General features: G+C 42.7%; 1 long non-coding RNA gene across 1 annotated transcript; it reads left to right on the forward strand.

Annotated features, from left to right (window-relative positions):
- Positions 1-7,987: 7,987 nt before the first annotated feature.
- On the forward strand, positions 7,988-14,162 carry LOC125965330 (uncharacterized). Its single transcript, XR_007479083.1, has 2 exons — positions 7,988-8,598; positions 11,998-14,162. It is a non-coding gene; the product is annotated as an uncharacterized LOC125965330 (long non-coding RNA).
- Positions 14,163-20,542: the final 6,380 nt, after the last annotated feature.

The raw sequence follows: 20,542 nt of genomic DNA on the forward strand, positions 1-20,542 counted from the left end.
GGCATATGGATATCTGTGGTCTTGTTGGAAAAGGATGATTTTGTGTGCTCTTAGGCCATCACAAGAAGCTGAGATAACAATGGTTTTGTGATAGAAATCATTAATAAATAAACAGCTAGGCCAGCATGGTGGGAAATGTGAGGGACATAAAGCCATACGGGTTTCCAAAGAATGAACAGTGATATTTCTCAGTTCTGAAAAAGACTGTGTCAACAATTTAAAATTCCCTTGGATCACAAACCTGGTTTCCAAATGATTTTAAACTTGCTAGTTAGTGGTTCAAATCGTTGCCATTGAAAATGTATTCATTAAAAAGAAAAAGAAAATATATTTGTTTACGTGGTGTGTACACAACAACCTGGATTTAATGGATAATCAGGGTTTGGTCTCTGAAGGGAGAAACAGAATGAACATTTATGGAGCACCTATTATATGACAAGTACTTCACACTTGTGATTGTATTTAATTTTCCCAACCCTGTTAAATGAGATATAGAGGAGATATTTTCCCCCATTTTACAGGTGTAGAAGTAAATGAGCCCCAGAGAGATTACATGACTTCATGAAGACAGTAAAGCTAGTAAGTGGAGATGATTCTATTTGAACTTAGCTCGGTATGGTTCCAAAGCTAATCTTTTTTTTCCACTGCATTACACTGCCTCTCAAGTTGTCTGTCGTGCACACTGGGGAGTAGCCTTTTAGGATCCTTATTACTTACTGTGGACAGGCACAAGGGCCCTGGAGATTTAACTGGGCTCCACTTAGATGAAGGTATCCAATTTTGCTGGCACAAATGGACACTGACATTTTTAAAGTATCTACTTTTCAGTCTCTTTTGGGGCAATATCTGTGCTTCAGTGTTGGGACATTGCTGCACATGACATGAGGAGTTAAACTAATGATCTATAAAATCCAGTCAAAAATAGTTTTGAAAGACTACATATATTATTCCATTTATATAAAGCTCAAAAACAGATCAAATTAATTAAAACTGTTTGTTAGAAATCAGGATGTGGCTACATGGGTACAACTGCAAGCAGGCACCAGGGGATTCAGGTTTTCCTCTGTTTCTAGATCTGGATGCTGGTTGTACCACTGTGTTCACTTTGTGAAAATGCACTGAGTTCATATACTTACGATTTGAACACTTTCCCAAATGTACATCGTACTTCAGTAACATTTACCAAACAAACAAATGGAAGACAGCATTTGTCCTTACATGATTCAAATTGGATGCTTACATGATCAATTTTCATACTTTGTGTCCTTGTGCAAAATTGTTCTTAGGTGAAGCTTATAGTTAGAAATCTTCTCCTTCTGGAGTTTGGAGATTCTAAGCAGGGGACTATGTGCCTGCCTTTGTGTGAATGAGAGTATGTACTCTTACTTAAGCATGCTCTGATCCTGGAAATGGAGTGATACCTGAGTTCTTTCTTACTCTCAACTCTCAAACTCCTGGAAACCCCGGGGTGGATACAGGATGCTGGTCAAATGCGAATTTTTCACGGGTGGAGCTTGGGGATACAGCCGTCTCAGGTGGTGACCCCTTGTTGGCAGCCATCTCCTCTGCAAATGGCAGTGGCAGGCACCTTCCCCTCTCAAGAACTAACTTGTCCAGCCAAGGTGTTGAACCCACTCTTACCTTGCGTCTTGCTCCCATTTCTCCTCAACTCAGCTTATTGCCAGGTTCCAGTAGAAGAGACAAGGGGAGGCTTGGGGAGGATTTATGTTTCCCACATACTGATTCTGAGGGCTCTTTGACAGATTTGCTCTGTTCGCCCATACCTCAAACATACTTCCTACCTTAGAGCATATACGCAACTTCATGACAGTCTTTTTTACCTACAGGATAACTACAAATGAGATAGATTGTTGAAATGCTGCACGGGCGTAGCCTTTGACAAAGTAACACGGCGCAGCCTTCGACAAAGTAACAACCTCCCTTCTAGAACTTTATTCTAAAGAAGTCATCAGACAAGTTTCTAAAGATGTATATTTCTCAAAGTGTGGTTTGAGGAATACCAGCATCAATATCACCTGTAAAATCCTGGTAAAATGTGGATTCCTGGGTCTTACACCTTTCTTATTGAAGCAGAATCTCAGATGTGGAGATTTTAAATCTCCATGCATCCCTACATTTAGAATACCCCAGATGATCCTTAGTCACATTAAAGTTTGAGGATCGTTGGTGCACAGCAAGGATGTTCTTGCAATATTATTTAAAAGAGGAACAAAAAAGAGGGGAGCCTACATGTTCGCCAGAAGAGGATTCGTTAAAATAATTTACAATAATACTCTGCAGCTCCGAACATGTGATGTAGATTCATATTTATGGACATGGAAAATGGTTACAACATATTGCTGAATGACAAAAAGCAGGTTATACTACGGTGTATTATAATCTGATAACATTTTTGTTTCTAAATACGTGTGTAGATGATACCAGAATACCAACAATGCATATCTCTGGATGATATCCTTATTTTTCATTGCTTTCCTCTATATCTTCTGATTTTTTTCAATGAACATGCAAAACCTATTACTTTTATATTCTAGTAACTCAATTAAGCTATTTAAAAAACAGAAAAAGAAAAGTATTTGATATTTGATTTCTTGGACACGTACTACAGGTATACCATCTCAGTGAAATTTGTGGCTGGTTAATTCAGAAGATAGCAATGGCTATCTCATCTTTTGAAGATGGGAAATGTCTAGAAGACACCCCTCTGTTGGTCCATCGATCAGCCAATATCGCCCTTGAGTAGAACCTTCTGAACACAACATTGGCTTTAAAGCTGATGCTTTGTATCACAGGGAGTTTTACTTATTAGAACTAGTGTCTTTTGTGGAGGTTAAGAATGGTGTAAGGCTGAGAAATGCATTCTCTGATTTTGAGAAGTGAATCTGGAGCTAAAAGGGAAACCGCCTGACTCTTGCATAGAGGAGAAGATTTGCAGAGAACTGAGGAAAAGGACAGGTCATTGAATTGCGGTTGTACCCTGCTTTTTATGCTTTCTTTCTACCTTTTGCCCCTAAAGTGTCTTTTTTTTCTTTCTTTTTCATCAGCTTATTATTGTAATGAAAGAGAGACAAAACGAGATCCACTGAAAATTCTGGTATTTTGCCTCTCAGACCACAATCTTGAGAGTGCATTTTTCTTAATCCAGTTCTGTTTTAAATGTTGTCAGGATGTACCATAATTGGGTTGCGGTAAATGACACTGGAACCACATTGCTACTCACTCTGGAAATGATATGAGCCCAGCATGCTGCTGATCAAATGCATTTCTGCATTAAAACTATTACAGGCAGAATGCCTCGATGGGATTCTTCCCTCCTAATAGTTTTCCAGGGTTTATGCTGAAAGGGTTCTGTCAATCAAGTCTGAAAATCAGCTTAACACCCTGACTTGGGTTAATAAAATGCAGCTGGCAGGATCTCAGCTCAGAGGCCACCGTTCCCTGGTTCCGACATTATAAAGCCCCACTAAAAATGCCTCATTATAATTGATGCTCACTGATAATACACCTTTTTTAAAAAAATGCAGAGTACCTCCAGAAGGAGTCTTTGCCTTACACAAGCCTGCTAGAAGAGAGACACATATCAAAGACAGATAGCTGAGAAGAAGTAGGACAGGCTAAATGTATTTTCACAAGTGCCCTTGAGATGGACTCGATGCAGATTCTGACTTTATTAGGTGGCTTGGGGGTCAGGAAAATGCGCCAAGAATCGATATAGAAATAGGAATATTGCCCAGATTGTGTGGTTGTGAAGGGGGCTCTGATAGTACTGTCACCAATAATGGGAAGATGAGAATTCCAAATGAAAAAATTTATTTTACTAAGGAAAACAAGATGTCACGATGCAGAAAGCCTGTGACAACTTATCCGCCAGTTAGGACAGAACAAAAGCCTCTTGAATCATTAAGTCACTACCTGACCATGTAGCCCCGGGACCAACATCTCTCAGTTCGTCTAAGACTAAAACTTCTAGGCCAGTTGATTCCACTTCTCTTTGAATAGAAAAATCTTCTCTCCTGGCTTCTTGGACAGAGGCACCCACACTAAAACGATCCACAGTAAAAGGACATTCGGGAGGTCAAAGTGCTGGAGTGAAGCTTCATGGTTTTTAAGCAAACTCTACTTTCTGGAGAGTTTCTGCTGGCTGACTCTGTGGAAGGAGAAAATGGAATAGACAAACAAAGCCTGAGGTGAGGGGCGGATTTTCCCGTCGGGGAACTCTGGGCGTGGTGGAATATCATTAAGGTGTATTTGCAAGCCAGGAAACTGAGGAAGAAACACGACTAACTATACTTCAATGTTGTTTCTTTGAATCTCTATTCAGAGACAGCTGGGGTGATTTCCCAGGAAGGGAGAAGGAAACAGTTTTTCATGGGTGGTAGAGCTACTGTTAAGGAAGCTTTAATGAGGCACTCTGGGCATGGTCTTCTTAGCACAACTAAAATGGCTCTGGAGGTGGTGGGGTCAGGTGACATTAATATGGGGAAACGCTTGATTCCATTCTATTTGCTTCAGATTCCTCTCTAAATATTAATTGCCTGATAAGCATATGCAAGTTCTTCATTTGGCTGTTTTATTGCATTGGCCTGTGTTCCTTCCGGATGTGGTCCGTACAGGTGATGTATTCTAGCACACATCCCCACGTGCAGGTGAGGAGTAGAGCTTCCTGCACTGTCCTTGGGATGAGTTATGACTGTCTTATGTTGAGGACTCATTATGTGCTGCGCCTTGGACTGAGCCCTTTATAAACCTTATCTCCTCCTGAGTCCCACACCACTCTTTATTATCTCAATAAGGAGCTTTCCTACCACTACCACCTACCTTAACTCTGTCCCTAAAAGCAATGACTCATCACTCTGCACTGTACTTCTGTTTTATTCCCTAAAATATAATTCTACCCCTTGCCTCCCCCTGCCCCCCTCCCTGTGCCTCAGTTAGGATGACTGTGCTTCAGTGACAGAACTCAATCCAAGTTCCTGTTTCTGGCATCTGTCTAGGTCCCCAAGGTCCTGGGGACTGACCCTGCCATAGCCCCAACCCAATAGGTTGAGCCTGTCACTTGGGAGCAGAGCCTTGACCCTGTCTGCCAACTGGGGGGCTCTGGGTACCTGCTTCCCTTGTTTTCCTTTTCCTGTGCTCTGCTCCTATATTGGGACACTTTCCTTCAATGAGTTCAAGTAGGGAAAAGCGTCTAGCACCATGCCTGACACAGAGGGCACTAAATAAATGCTAGAATCCCCTTACTCAGCTAGGCCCCCAAGTCCCTGACTGGGAGTGGCCACATTCCTTGGACACCAGGCCTCGACCACTTATCAGAACCTCTACTAGCTATACCCCCCATGCTTCCATCTCCTCCAGTTCATTGATTTTCGGCTCAGCCTTGCCCTTCACACCATCCGTATCACAGCTGAGAGTTCTGGTGAATTTAATCAGAGGTCTTCCTTGAACACCTTGAAACAAAGGCCAGAAGATCCCAGAACAATTTCACACTAAAATTCTCTTCTGTTCAACAAATATATATTGATGATTGAGGCTCTGGGCCTCCATGGTCCCAGCCTAGGTTGGATGCTGGTAATAACGAGGTGAAAAAGCAGGTCTAGCCTTGCCTCTCCTGTTACCTCTTGCCTCCCTCATTCCTGGAAGCCACAATCCCTACCCAAGGTGCACCCTCTGCAGTCTCATCCTTTTTTCCCCTTTAGCCAGTCCAGCTTCCCCCCCATCCCAAGTGCCTTTTCAGGTCCTCTGTCCTACATGCACACAAGTGAAGAGAGTGTCTTCTCTGCTCCACTGAACCAGCAGTAGGATGACATCCTTTTAGAACTCTACTACTGCTTCCCAAACAGCCTTCTAAAGTCCTCAGGTGAGACTTATTGTTTATTATTCATTTATTAATTAGTCAGTTCATTCACCGATCAATTACACATTGTACCCTGCCTAGAGACCACATAGCATAGGGTTAGAGCATGGACTCTGGAGTGAGACTGGGTTTAAAGCCTGGCTCTGCCACTTACTCACTGGGAAACCTTGGGAATGTTGCTTTTCTTCTCCGTGCATCCGTTTCCTCATCTATAAAATATGAGAGAGTACTTGACAGGGTTATGATGAGAACTAAGTGCGTTAGAACAGCACTTTCCACAGAGATATTCTCAATGAGTCTTAGCTACCGCTGCCATTGAGTGCCAGCACTGGGCTAGGAGCTGGGAGGCAGTGGTGAACAGTACCGATAGTCAAACAAGCCAGTACAGGAAAGAAGGAGGATTGTAGTAGACAAGTACCAGGTGCTTGAGTGTGTAGTGGGAGCGTCGCCTGGAGGGCTTGTTAAACACAGATCGCCAGACCCTACTGTATGTTTCCTATTGCTGCTGTAACAAATTACCGCAAACTTAGTGGTTTAAAACAACTCAAATGTATTATAGTTGTGAAATGCAGACGTCCAAAATGGGTCTGACTGCGAAAAAAATCAAGTTTTCAGCAGGGCTGAGTTCCTTTCTGGAGGTTCTTGGGGAGAATAGCTTTCTTGTCTTTTCTAGCTGCTGGAGGCTGTGCACATTCCTTGGCTGGTGTCCCCTTTTCATCTTCAAAGCCAGCAATGGCTAGTCAAGTCTTTCTCATGATGATAGCTCTCTGGTTCTGACTCTTCTATCTCCTTCTGCATTTAAGGACTCTTGTGATTACCCTGGGCCTACCTGGATAATCCAGGATAACCTCTTTATTTTAAAATCAGATGACGGGGAAATCTTAATTCCATCTGCAGCTTCAATTCCCCTTTGCCATATAATGTAAGATATTCAGAGGTTCTGTGGATTAGGATGTGGGCATCTTTGGGGAGGGCCAATATTCTGCCTATCACACCTATTCTCAGAGTTTTTGATTCATTAGGTCTATGATGGGGCCCAAGAATTTGCATTTCTAACAAGCTCTCGGATGCTTCTTTTGCTGATGATCCAGGAGCCACTTTGAGAACAGCTGGTTTAGAGACTCTGGTCATTCACATCTTCAACCATTCAACAGATTTTTTGGATCTCTAACTGTGAGCCCAACCCTATCCCAGATGCTGGTAATGGTGCCTGCCAATAAAAACAATTTAAAAAGGAAAGAAAAGAAAAAAGCCCATAATCTAGCAAGGGGGACCAACAATTTCAGTGCGGGGTGATGTATAGTCTAATAGAGTTATGTGCAAAACGCTAAGCCTTCCCAGAGAACAGCAACTAACAGGGGCCAGGGTGGGCTTCGTAGAGGAGGTGACATGCAAACTGGCTAGGAACGAATAAAGAGGAGATTTTCAGAACGTTAAGGAGGGGAACATTATTGCAGGTATTGGGGAACAGCATATGAAAAAGAGCATGACATGTTTAGGGAATGGGGAGTAGTTCTCTGCAGGTGGAGTGGATAGTGCATTGCAGTGGGAGAAGAGTTGGAATAGGCTGTAGTGAGGAGTGCAGTGGACCTGTTTAAGTTACCTGCCCAGCCCACACTGTCTTCATTGAGAACATTCCTCTCTACTCCTCCAAAGATATGAACCTCAGGCTGGCATGTTTTGTCCACATGATCTTTCTTGACCCATGAGCTAAGCCAATCACAATTCCTTTCTCATGAATGTATTCTAAGAGATATGAAGGTTAGGTAGACTTGAATTAAGAGTGTCTGTTGGGGTGGGGGGGGGTCATGTGTATTGATAAACATGTGGGAGGGTAGTGAGGAGATGGAGGGGGTGCTGCAGGAGAATGGGGCAAAGTCACTGAAAGAAGAGATGAGATACTGAAGGCAGTGAGAGAAGAGCCTGCAAACGTGGGACACTGTCCACGACAGCTCCCCTGATGCCTGGCTCTACTTCTTGTCTCATGAATATTTCTTTGTTTCTTTATTCCTGTGTTTGCCTGTTTCTTTTTGTTTAAATTTTTTAAAACTTAAATTTGATATTTGAGACATTATTGTCTTTTAAAGAGAGCAGTTCCATTAAAGTGGAGATAGTGGTAATAGGGTGAGGTCATCTTGGTTGAGAAGTGACTGGTTGCTAAGGAAGTAGGCAAAACGAGTGGCAGCTACCCTCTCTAGAAGTTTGGATGTGAAGGAAAAGACACATTTGGGCAGAAGCTTAAGGATGAAGACAGAGTAGACTGATTATAAAACTGACCCTCATTCTTCATCCCTCCCTGAAACCACACCTTTTGTGATGTGACTTTGCAGCTCTTCCAATCAAGTCTATCTATTTCCTTGCTCCTGGGCTGGCCTGTGGTTTGCTTTTGCCCATAAAATGAGGCAGAAGTGATATTGTGCTAGTTCTAGAGGCCTGTTTACTTCTTTTCTCTCTGTCTTAAAATCCTGCCAGGTCACCATGAGACCAAGTTTGTGCTAACTTGCTAACTTGCTGGATAAGTGATCAGTGACCCAGTCACCACTTCCCCATAACTAATAACCTGCTAATTTCCAGGCATGTGAGTGAGATCATCCTTGACCAGCCTGCCCCCACCAGCCCACCTGCAGACTGCACACTCGTGAGGATATGCAGCCGGTATTTCAGGCCCAGCTAAAGCCAGCCTGGCCCAGATTAATAGAATTGCCCAGATGACTCATCAATTTGTGAGTAAAAAAAATGCTTACTTTTTAAGTCACTGTTGTAGGGTGCTTTGTTACACATCCATAGGTAACTAACTGATTCAAGAATTTATGGGGGGCTTCCCTGGTGGCACAGTGGTTGGGAGTCCACCTGCCAATGCAGGGGACACGGGTTCAAGCCCTGGTCCGGGAAGATCCCACATGCCGCAGAGCAACTGGGCCCCTGTGCCACAAATGCTGAGCCTGCGCTCTAGAGCCCGCGAGCCACAGCTACTGAGCCCTCATGCCACAACTACTGAAGGCCACGTGCCTAGAGCCCATGCTCCACAACGGGAGAGGCCACCGCAATGAGAAGCCCGCTCGCCGCAACTAGAGAAAGCCCGTGTGTAGCAACGAAGACCCAATCAATGCAGCCAAAAATAAATAAATTAAATAAAATAAATTAATTTTAAAAAAAGAGTTTATGGGAAGGTTTTCATTATCTTGCTTTGGCAGGGAGGAGATTTGAGCATATCTGTGTTGGGGGGGGGGCAGGAAAGACAGCCTTAAGATTCAAAAAAGAGGGAGGAAGTGATGAGAGAAGGGGATGTGACCAAAAACTCAGGTGGAAGGTTAGCCTGGGAACACGCAGAGAGCCTCCTTTCCTTTCGAGAGAAGAAAAAGAAGTAGGGCTAGAGGAGGATTGTCCTGGACTGAGATTCAGTGCCTCTCTGGGACTTCAGCCCTGAATGGTGAGCTGGGTGGTAGCTTCTCCAGCTGCATCTCTGGACATGCTCACATTTAACATCCAACCAAAAATTAACACCTCAAACTCATGCATTTCCACATCTGTCAAAGCTAAAAGGGGCATCTGAGACAGATTGCCTTTTGTTTTCACGGGCGTGTCAAATGCCACAGTGACAGCAAAGGAATAATCTTCAGTTTGTGTATAATGAGGTCTGAAATTTCCGTCTCCACACATTGATCATGAATCTTATTTCACTAGATAAACTGACAGCAGAGTCTCAGGTACTTAAACAAAATTTTGAAAAAAAAAAATCAACACAACCACCCACATCTATGGGTTTTTTCCTACTATCACTTTTATGGTTCAGTTATTTTGTCTAGATGCACTCGTTTCCAGTTTTTTCTGGATTCCTCAACAGCCAAATCATTCCTTAATTCTAGATATATACTCCTCTATCCTGAAAGATGATTTAGTGGAAAGACAACTGGTTTGGGAGGCAGAAGAACTGAGTTCTAGCCTTGATTCTGCTAAGTCACGTAACCTCGGTTTTCTTATTTGAAAAATGTGTTCCTCCAGCAAATATTGATTGAGTACTTACTTACCATGTGCTAGGCACTGTTTAAGTACTTAGGATAGCTTAGTAAAAAAATGAAACAGACAAACAAACAAAAAACAAAAAAAGACCCCTGACCTCGGGAAGCTACATTCTGGAGAAACGTCAGACAATGAAAACACATGCAATAAACAGGATAATTCTATCATACGATAGACGGTAAATAGTGTTATGGAAAAAAATTATAGATCAAGTAGGAGTGGAAGCAGGTTGCAGGTCAGGGGAGACCCCTGAGGAGGGTCTGGAAGGGGGTGAAGGAGTTACCACGAGAGTATCTGGAGGAAGAACATTCCAGGCAAAGTCCCTCAGAGTGTCTCCTCCGTCTTTTCCCCCATACTCCGTTCCTCTTTGCTGGCCTTGGAGAAGGTTTACAATGCACACAACCTCCAGGCCAGGCTTCCATACCATTCCACACATTTCTTTAAACAGCCAACAAATGGCCAACTGTTCCCTTTGAGCGAGCCCCATGGGCATTAGGTGCAAGAGTCTGTTGTCTTGCATTTACTTTCAGGGACCTCTGTGTGCGATTTTCCTGCCATCCAAAAGGCTAGATCTGTATTGTGCCAAACATCACATGGGTATTTCCTTCCTGCTGTGCACAGGGCAGTTAGAGCTGGCAAATGTATTTTTTTTTTAAAAAAAGACATGACTCTTTTTTTTAATAATTGCTGAAAATTTTTAATATTTCTGTCATTTCACAAAACATCTTTTGTTGACATTCTACAAATGATACCATCCAATAATGTCCCAATACTTTCTTCTTGTGAAGATAGTTTATATATCTTTTTGACTTCCATAATATTTGTTATTTCAGGGAGATTGATAAGGTAACTACCATTTCTGAGTACCTCTTATGTGCCAGGTACCTTACATTCTTTATTTCCCCTAATCCTTGCAACACCCCCGCCTCCCTCTGAGATAAGCATTTTCCCACTTTACAGATAAGGAATCAGAGGTTCAGAGAATTTAGGAAACTTACCTATAGTCACATTGCTAGTAAGTTTTATAGCCAGAATTAGATTCCCAAGTGCATGTTCTTTCCACTATACCACACTTCTTTTCCTCCTAAGTACCCTTTGATCTAGCTAGAAAACCTGATGTACATATGAGACATCTAGAGAGTCATTTTAAGGCATATGGCATGGTGGTTAAGGTCTTGGGCTCTGCAGTCAGACAGGCTGAGGTCACTTTTAGTTCTGCCACATCATAACTGTGTGATTGTGGGCAAAGTGACTTAACTTTTCTGAGCTTCCTTTTTTTAAAATTTATAAAATATGTATAAGTACCCATCTCATAAAGTTTTGGGGAGGATTCAGAGAAATCATTCATATAAAGTGCATGGCACAGTGTCTCTTACATAACTGCTCATACATGTTAACAATTAGTCTCATATATTGCTGATGAAATTTTTAAAAGCATATGTACCTTTATGTATCAAGATATCTCTGGAAGGCTCAGAAGGAGGCAGAAGGAACTGGCCGCACAGCGCCTCTGAGATGGGAACTGGGGAGCTGGAATAAAAAGACTTAACTTTTCATCTGATTATTTGTACACTCTATATATGTTTAAATGTTGGGCCATACGATATTATTTATTCAAGGAAATAATTAGTTCGTTTTTAAATGCTATGATTATCATTGTAAGGAATTTGGGATAAAGAAGCCATCGGTGGGGTAGACTGATGTGGAAGAGGTTTCTTGGAGGAGATGAATTGAGCAGGGCCTTGAAGGAGGTACAGAATTTTGATGATAGAATAAAGAACCGGGAGGCATTTTAAGTGAAAGTTTCTTGCAAAGTAAGCCAAAGGCAGGAGTGAGTAGCCAGTGGGTGCCGTCCACTCAATGATAATTGTTTGGTGTTGTGGTAACAACTAATCCAGGTGGTAGAGAATGGTTTTCAAATGCCTAGAGTGGAAAAGAGAGAGTGTAAGTGAAACATTGTCCAAACACCACCTCACACGCAAAAATTAAGAAAGACTGCTGGTTGAGGACGATGCCATGAGCCCTGCTGCCAGAATTATTCTGGTTCATCAATCCAAATTGAGCTGGAGGAACCTTTGACATCCCCCTTTCTCTGCCTGCAGGTCAGCTGGCTCCAATCCTGAGGTCATCACTCATCAAGAGGGGATAATCCCAAGGACAGCAGGACCGGCTTCGTCACTTGGATTTAGGAGCGAGAAACCCATCAGGCAACTAAACAGTAACAATGACCCACCATTAAACACACAGAGAGAAGAGCATGAAAAGGAGTTTGTACAAGAAGAAGCCAGGAGCACTTGCTGACAGCGCCTACTGAGACGCTGACCACTGTGAGCTCTGCCCACTGAACTGCAGTGCAAAATCGCCCTCTCCCCAGAGTCACTTAGACGTGCACACAACATCAGTTCAGACAATGGGCTCTGCACGGACTTAACAGAGTGAAAAGAATTTGGGGGTCAGATGGGCCTGGGTTTGACTTGTTACGCTGCCACTTTTCTGTAGAATGCTTTGGTCACATTTTCAAATGTCTCTGAGCCTCAGTTTCCTTGTCTGCAAAATGGAGCTAATACCTACTCTGAGGCTTTTAAGAGGATCAAATTCAACAGTGTCTGAAAAGCGCAAGCTACACAGGTACTTCTCTTTACGGAAAAAGAGCAAGATGGGGACCAAAAAGGGAACCAATACAAAGAGAGCTGTTTGAAAAATTATCCTTTGTTGAAGGCACTCAGACTCAGTAGGTATACTTATTTCTTGAGCTCGGATACCAGGGGGGAAAGATGGAGAGAGAAATGGGGAAAGGCAGGAAGCCAGAATCTCCCTCTTGTATGAGAAAATTCACTCGAACTAATTTTCAGACAATGTCACTCTCCTTTCTCAAACACTGGGACCACAGGGCATTGTGCCAAAGAAGTCAGCAGCCTGGCAGATATTTTAAACTGATTCTGAGACCAAACAACAGGCCATTTGCGCCATATGCCACTGACATGTTAATCTAGGCAAAGATACTAGGCACCTGGGGACATCCATGCTGAAATGCCATTTAGGCAGGGCACAGCAACTCCAATGACAGAAGTTCAACAAGGCAAATGGCGAGGGCGGCCGAGAAGATACAAGTGGAGAGGAGGAGTGAAAGGGAGATCGTGTTTAATCCTTGAAAGATTTTCTGAGTTGTAGACACTTCATTATGCTTCTAGGAGAGCTGCAGATTTAACAAACATCAAAACTGTGTATTTACAGGCCGGACAAATGAGTGTCTACTACTTTTGCACCCATTATACTGTGTGACCGCCAGCCCCATGACCCTTGTATCCATTGGCAAATACTGGGCGATGCTCCAGTCCATCAGAATGACCTCCTTTATCCCTGCAGTTTCACTGTAAAAAGCAAGTAGCTGCCGAGTGCCTCTAGCAGATGCCCCAGTGTCAGACTTTCCAGGGTCCAATTTGGTCGGAGCACTCTGGGCCTTTGGTCTCCCTCTCCCCTTTGCCCAGCCCTGTTTCTTGTTTACTATGAGCAATAATGAGCTTCTCCACCCCAGCATGAGGACAGGCTCACAGCCAGCACATGAAAAAGGCTGAGCTCGTGTGTGGCAATTACTCTATTTCATGGGCAGATCACACAACTCTTTTTTTCCTTCTTCTGCGATGCAACTACACTAATGATTTTTTTTAAGTAGGAATAAGGCAGCACTATGGGCTTTAGGGAATAAAAGTCACACAGCAGGAGAACTGCAACAGACATCATAAAAGGAGCTCGCAATGAAATGTCCACCCACTCTTGTCATTGGACCAAATGATTTTCCAGGAGCAAAAGGATCATTCTAATTTAGGAGAGCTTAATAAACAAATAGAATCACTGTCTTCATTATCTTCTTCCAGGCAAATGAAACTTTAAAAAATCAGCTCTTCCTGTTACCATTAGTTATTTTTCATAGTCAGAAGATTCTGAAAGATCATAAAAATAAGATTAGGGCACCAAAGAATGTGGGTGCTCCCTAGCATTCCCTCTGGTGTGTAGTTCAGTTTTGTCCTTGTTGGGTGTGGGCTCTGGAATCGGCCCTTGATTTAAATCCAGAGCCCTGTCCCTTACTCACTAATGACCACTGGCAACTAACTCAACGTCACCCCCAAATCTCTGCTTCTGCATCTGTAAACGTGTACAGAGTAACCCCATCTTCCAGGGTTATTATGAGAATTAGAGAAGACGTGTGTAAGCGAGGAGCATACTTTCAGGCATGTGGGTAACTATATTAAAATGATCTTGGGAACCACATGTGACTTATTGTTTTTAATGGAGAGAGATTATTTCTATGAATTCTTAGCAAGGACTAAATAGATGTTTTAATCACAAAATCATGGCCATCTTCTGAGCCTTCACCACTAGACCCATCGGGCTGTGTTATGCCTTATAAAAGACTTGTAAGGAGTAGAAGAGTTGGTTTTTTGCTCAGGAATAGCTTAATGTCAGCCCCGGAGAACAGTAACATCACTCTGAGTCTAAGACCCAAAATTCAACGACCCCACGCTCGTGCTCTACGCACCCAGAAAACCCACCTTGAATGAAATCCAAACACTCTCTTGCTTAAATCTCATAACTGATCTCCTTGCACCCATCCTTGATCCCTACAGCCAATTCAAGGAGCGCCAGGGAGCTCTATAGAATGTAAGGTATTCAATACGTCACATCATCTCAAAACTTGCTGATGGCTGATGGTTCCCTATCTTGCACCGAAGGAAATCCAAAGTCCTCACTTCAAAGCTCTTCATGGTCTGGGCTCCAGTTACATTTCTGATCACATCTCTTACCACGCTCTCCAGGTCTCTCCATCATACGAGTCTCCTCAAACACACCAAACATGCTCTTTCTCTCTGGAATGTTCTTCCCCATGAGCCCATAGGGCTTTCTCCTTTACTTCATTTTGTCTTTTGCTCAAATCTCACATAATCAGAGAAAGCGTCCCCGACCACTCTTTTCAGTCACCCCACCCTGCTATTCTGTGACCCCTTACTCTGCTTTATTTTTCTTCACAGAGCCTTCAAGACTCAATATAGGCGGGTTAATGTAATGAGCTCTAGTCCCCACCACTACAGCTGGTCTCAAGGCCATAACTGATGCCTACCAACTTCATCTTCTACCACTCATTCTAGATTTCCCTCACTCTTTGCCAACACCTCAGCTGGTCTAGGTTGCTTTCTAGGTGGAGTGACTTAGATCTGTAACCCCAAGGGGTCTGAATTTCTTTAGTCCTTTTGGACTGAGGTTGCTACAGTTCCCATTTATAGTTACTGGGCATTGAGCTCTCACCAAGAGGTGACCCACTGAATCCCTGAGTCCTAGACATAGTCCCTTCTGCCCTGCTACCTTCATTGTGTGGTAGCAGCTCTAGTTCCTCAGAGTAATCAGGGTCAATTTCCCTTAATAAAAATTGCACAAATGGGTCACTAAGAATGATGATGAAAGGGACCAATCCTATTTCCATCCACTGATTCCTGGACCCACATACTCTTCCTATTAGAGAATCAGGACTGTTGGTTCTGTGTGTATACTGCATGTTGGAGGCTACAGTCCAACCCCATAGAGTGTTATGCCCAAACTAGTACCATGAGACTTTAATAGGCAAGTCCATTCTTCTACTAGGCCGGCTACCCCTTGGGGATGAAGTACATTGTAAGACTAATAAACCTCATTGTCATATGCCCATTGGCACACTCCCCCTTACCATTAAATGGGTCCCATTACCCTGAGGTAATGTTGTATGGGATCCCATATCAGTAGAAAAGGCATTCTATAACTCCTCAGATATTGGTTTTGGCAACAGCACTGAGATCAAGGAAGGCAAAGCCATATCCTTAAGTAGGTGTCGACTCCAGTAATGGAATTAGGTCTGATGTAATCAACATGCCACCTAGTAACTGGCTAGTCTCCTTAAGGATGGTGCCTCATCAGGCCAGTCTGCACCGCGGACAGGATGGCTATTCAGCCATGGCAGGCACTATATCAGCCTCGGCAAAAGGGAGTTGACACTTCTGTGTCCAAACCTAGTCTCCACCCCATCACCATGGTCATGGCATTCGTGAACCCATTGCACGAGTACTGGAGTGGCCATGGAGAGAGGCTCACTGACATCCAGGAGACAGGTCATCCTCTCTACTTGGTTGTTGACCCTATTGATTCACTGTGGAGGATACTCATGGCATTGACGTGAGAGTCAATAATTCTTACTCTTAATGCCTTCCCTCATAAATCCATCCACATACCTCTTCCCCAGACTTCCTTATATAAGCCCTATAAGTATGGATATTATCAAGCTGGTCATCACTGGAGGCCATTTAGAATGTGTCTCAGCATTGCCTACATAAGGAGCAGGCGAGAGCAGCTCCACCCACCAGTTCCCATCCTCAGTAGTCAAGGGTTGCTCCAAAGGGTGTTAATCCCTCTGAATGTCTAGGTTTGCATATGTGTGAGTGCTAACCAGATTCCTGAAGATACCCTGTTAGGTTATCAGAGAAGCTCGGGTGAGAGAGTGTAATAGATTCAGGGTCCAGCTGAGACAAGATCCCTGTCTGGTTATTCCCAGGCACAGCTGGGTGATGCAGAAAAATTTGGAATAAAAGGTGGGCTGAGAGGATATGAGATGAAGCCTAAGAGGTGTCTGATATACCCTCAAAGCCTGGGGAGGCAGCCATGATTGTTAGAAAGTGTTAAATTATGTATTTCAGACAATTAGGTAATAGGATATTAAGACGTACGCGCTAATTGTATAGTTCTGCCAACAAAGGCAAAAGTTGTTGGCAGAAGAAGCGATCGATGTGGACTCAAGTTGGAAGAAAAAGAGTTAGAGCCTTGAGGCGTGGCTGGTGGGGAGGCTGAGAGTTCTGGGTAAAGAGTCCCCCATGTTAACAGAGACGAATTGAGAATTCGCTGGAGAACAGCAGGAATCAAACAAAGGAAGGAGACATCCAGACAGCTGAGAGTACAGGGTTTCTCTTGGTTCAGATAGATTTTCTGTCCTGTTGCCTCCTATAAGATAGGCTGCCGTCTTTGTGGTGACGTAGTGTAGCATGTGGTTAAATAAACACTCTTTGGAGGGAGACAGATCTGCTTTGAATCCTAGCTCTACTGCTTGGGCAAGTTTCTTAACCTCCTCAATCTTCAGTTTCCTAATCTGTCAAAGAGAGGTAACAGTGGAACCTACTTCATAGATTTATAATGAGGATTGAATTAATTAATTTGCGTAAAACACTTAAAACGGTGCCTGGCTCATTATAAGCCTTAATAAATAATAGTTACCATTATTATTATTAGGGAAAGTGCAGACGGTGGCTTTAACAGCCAAAGGAAACCTAACTAGGACAGAATAATGAGAATAGGAAGCATTGAGCAGTCAGGAGAAAATAGATAAACCCTATTTCTATGCAAAAATTTCAGTCACGTCTTCTGCAAAAAGTGCTCTGAGATGTCGGAAGCATCTCAGACATATTCACTCAGCAGAAATTCTTTTTAGCCTTAGAGCAAAGAAAACTAATGAAACACTAGTGACCATGTTGACATTATCAGAAGAAGCAGTGGCAAAAAAACCTGTTGGTAGGCTCATCCCCTTTTGGAATCTACAGCGCATATGGGTAGCCTGGGCCTTTCTCATTTCTCCAGCGTATGGCTGGATTAGCCAGGCAAACTCAATCTGCCTCCACATCAGAGGAAGAATATTTCCATGCAGAAAGGGCTACAGCTGTCACTGACGACCCCCATGCATCCTGGGAATAGAATAGTTTGATGCAGCCAGGTTTTGGGGGGAAAAAGACTTCTCTTCCTACCTGAGCTGCCTACCAGGCTTCTTTTCTACTGCTCATGCTTTGTATGAACAGAACAATGTGTTGAAGATTCCAGGCCCTGGATAGAGAATAGGAAGCATTGAGCAGTAGAAAAAGACTTGAAAGACTATCAAAGCATTTGGACTTTGGTTTGACAAGTTAACCAAAATATCATGATGAGTTTCCTTTTTGGTCTCTACCTTCAAGTTGCACTCTCTCCAATGCTAAAGTTCTTTGTGAATCTGCCTTGACAATTAGTGTAGAGACATAAATGACCTTTGGCGATCATTAGCTCCTTAATCATCATCTGCCTTCCCTTTATTCTCCAGCAGATCCTGACCCACTTCATTTTTGTGTTATAAAAAGCTTCCATTATTTTCTAAGTTCACAAAGGCCCTTCTTTAATTTTTTTTCTCTTACTGTGAAAGTAATACTTGCTTATTAGAAAAAAAAATATCAGATTAGAATGGTACAAAGTGTAAAGTAAAATTTCTCTCCCCACTCTACCGAGAACCCCCCTCGTTCCACTCCCTGGAAGGTCACCATTGACAACCGCAAATTGTGTATACTTCTAGACATTCCCCTTTTTGCAAAGAGGATTTTACCCCCATCACACACAGAAATATGTGCTCTTGTGCAACTTACTTTTTTTCACGGAACAATATTGAGAATATCTTTTCGTGCCCACATAGATCTACTTCATTCTTTTTAATGTGTAGTGTATTCGATTGTGTGCTTTTACCATAAATTATCTGATCAATCCCCTATTAATTAAGATGTTTCCAGTTTTTTGCCGTTACAAACCATGATGATATGAACAGCATTATATGTATTGATATATATCATTGTGTACTTGTGAAAGTGCGTCTCTAGGATAAATTCCCAGAAGACGATTTTGCTGAATCTGATGGTGTGTACACTTAGTATTTGGACAGATATTGCTAAATTTCTCTTGTAATAGTTTAAACCAATTTACACTCCTATTAGCAGCATATGAGAGTGCCTATCATTCCACTCCCTCCAAAGGGCCCAGAGTCTCCTGGGGAAGCAGCCTGGGCTTTGAAATTAGGCAGACCACTTTCTGAGTTTGGTTCTGCCATTCACCAGCTGTGAGACCTCTTTTAAGTCACTAGGCCCTAGGGACCTCAGTTTTATCACCTATAAAATGGAAAAAAATGTCTTCTGGGTAGGTCTGCTGTGATAATTCAGTAAAATAACGCAGGTGAAGAACCTAGTACAGTGCCTGCCAGACAGCAGCCATTCAGCGTGAGCCACTTCCCTGAACTGCAATTCCTAACAGCCCAGTCTTGTTCACACCTGCTTCCCATTGCTGTGTCTCCTCTTCCTGGGGGGGCCCTTTCTGATTCCCATGGTGAAAACTGCCACAGTGGAGTAACAAGAGCCACATATGCTGGGATTTGAGAATCACTTTCTTTTTCTTATTTCATCTATGTTTTCCACGCACACTGTCAGAGAGATGATGACACCTCTTTGGGGCTTCATTTCCAGGAATTTGGGTACCTTTAGTTACCTGGTTCCAGAACTGATAAATTAGCTACCAGATTGCTTTTGAATCATTTTTGGGCAAATACACTAAACCTAAAAGGTTATAGAGAATTGAGTATGAAGTGACTCTCATGGGTTAGAGGGTGACTGAAGGTCCTCCTTCAGAAAAAGATTACTGAAGAATTCCTCGCGGAGAATTATTTATAACACCCATTTCCCCAATAATCTCATACAAAAAATACTGAGAAATAACCATCAGCTTCTATTCATTCTCAACCTATTGAAGCTCAAGTAGTAGCAATTCAATTACTGGGTGATGCTCACAGCAACATTTTAGTATGTACATTCCCTATATCAGTTCACAGTTTCTTCCGATTTCTAAGAACTCGTGGCCTGAGCCATTGAAGACTGGGGATTTTAGCTTAGCTGATTCACTACCCAGAAGCTTGGACCCACGTTGATGATTTGATTTTATTATTAAGATCCGGAAGAGCCATTAGAGAAGACCAGCCCAACTAAGTCCTTTAACTTAGATAGGAAAGTGTTGTACCCAGTGAAGAGGCAAGGAAAACAGACCCATTCAAAGGCACTCCCTTCTCCATGAGATGTCCATTCTTCACAGATCTTCCCCAGTTTCTGGAGAGAATTCAGCCCATAAAACTTGTATGGCTTCATGCTATAGAGAATGAGATGTGTTGCTCTCTGCAGCAAGGCTACCCTAGACCTGCACAGTGAAAAAGATCTATGTGAGCTTTGACTGCAAGGAGATTTTACTTTTAGCATGAAAAGCCAATATCAGATCATTTGAATTTATTTTCCACTTCAGTTTGCCCATCTGCTCCAGGAAATCTGATTTAAATACACTTTATCCAGAAGCCTTCCACAGGCACCAAGTTACCTAGCAACTCCAAGTTTCCTTTAGTGAGTTGTTTCCAGCATAAAGAGTGTTCACAACTTGGGAGGATGTGTTTTTAGCCTTCAAAGTTTATGAAGCAAGAATTAAATATTGAAACTGCCATTCTCACACTGCATGAATGTAGACTATTTAAACTACATAGCCTTGGGGGCTGTATTTCTAAAGAGAAATTTTTAATTAACCTACATGACCATAAACATGAATGAAATAGTCCTGTTTAATTTGCAGTAACCAATCCAAGTGCAGCGTTGCTCAGCTTTAATTGAGGATCTTTAACAAAATCTAAATTAGTGCTCTGCATTCTATGCCTGCTCTGGTATGTCAAAAAGATTTAGTTTTTCTGGACCTTGGCAAATATATACCTTGTCTCCATTATGAGGATATGGGCTCAGACCTCTAGGTCAAGATGGTGGGTTG

The sequence above is a fragment of the Orcinus orca genome, chromosome 1 (genome assembly GCF_937001465.1).
Source record: "Orcinus orca chromosome 1, mOrcOrc1.1, whole genome shotgun sequence".
NCBI classification, from domain to species: Eukaryota; Metazoa; Chordata; class Mammalia; order Artiodactyla; family Delphinidae; genus Orcinus; species Orcinus orca.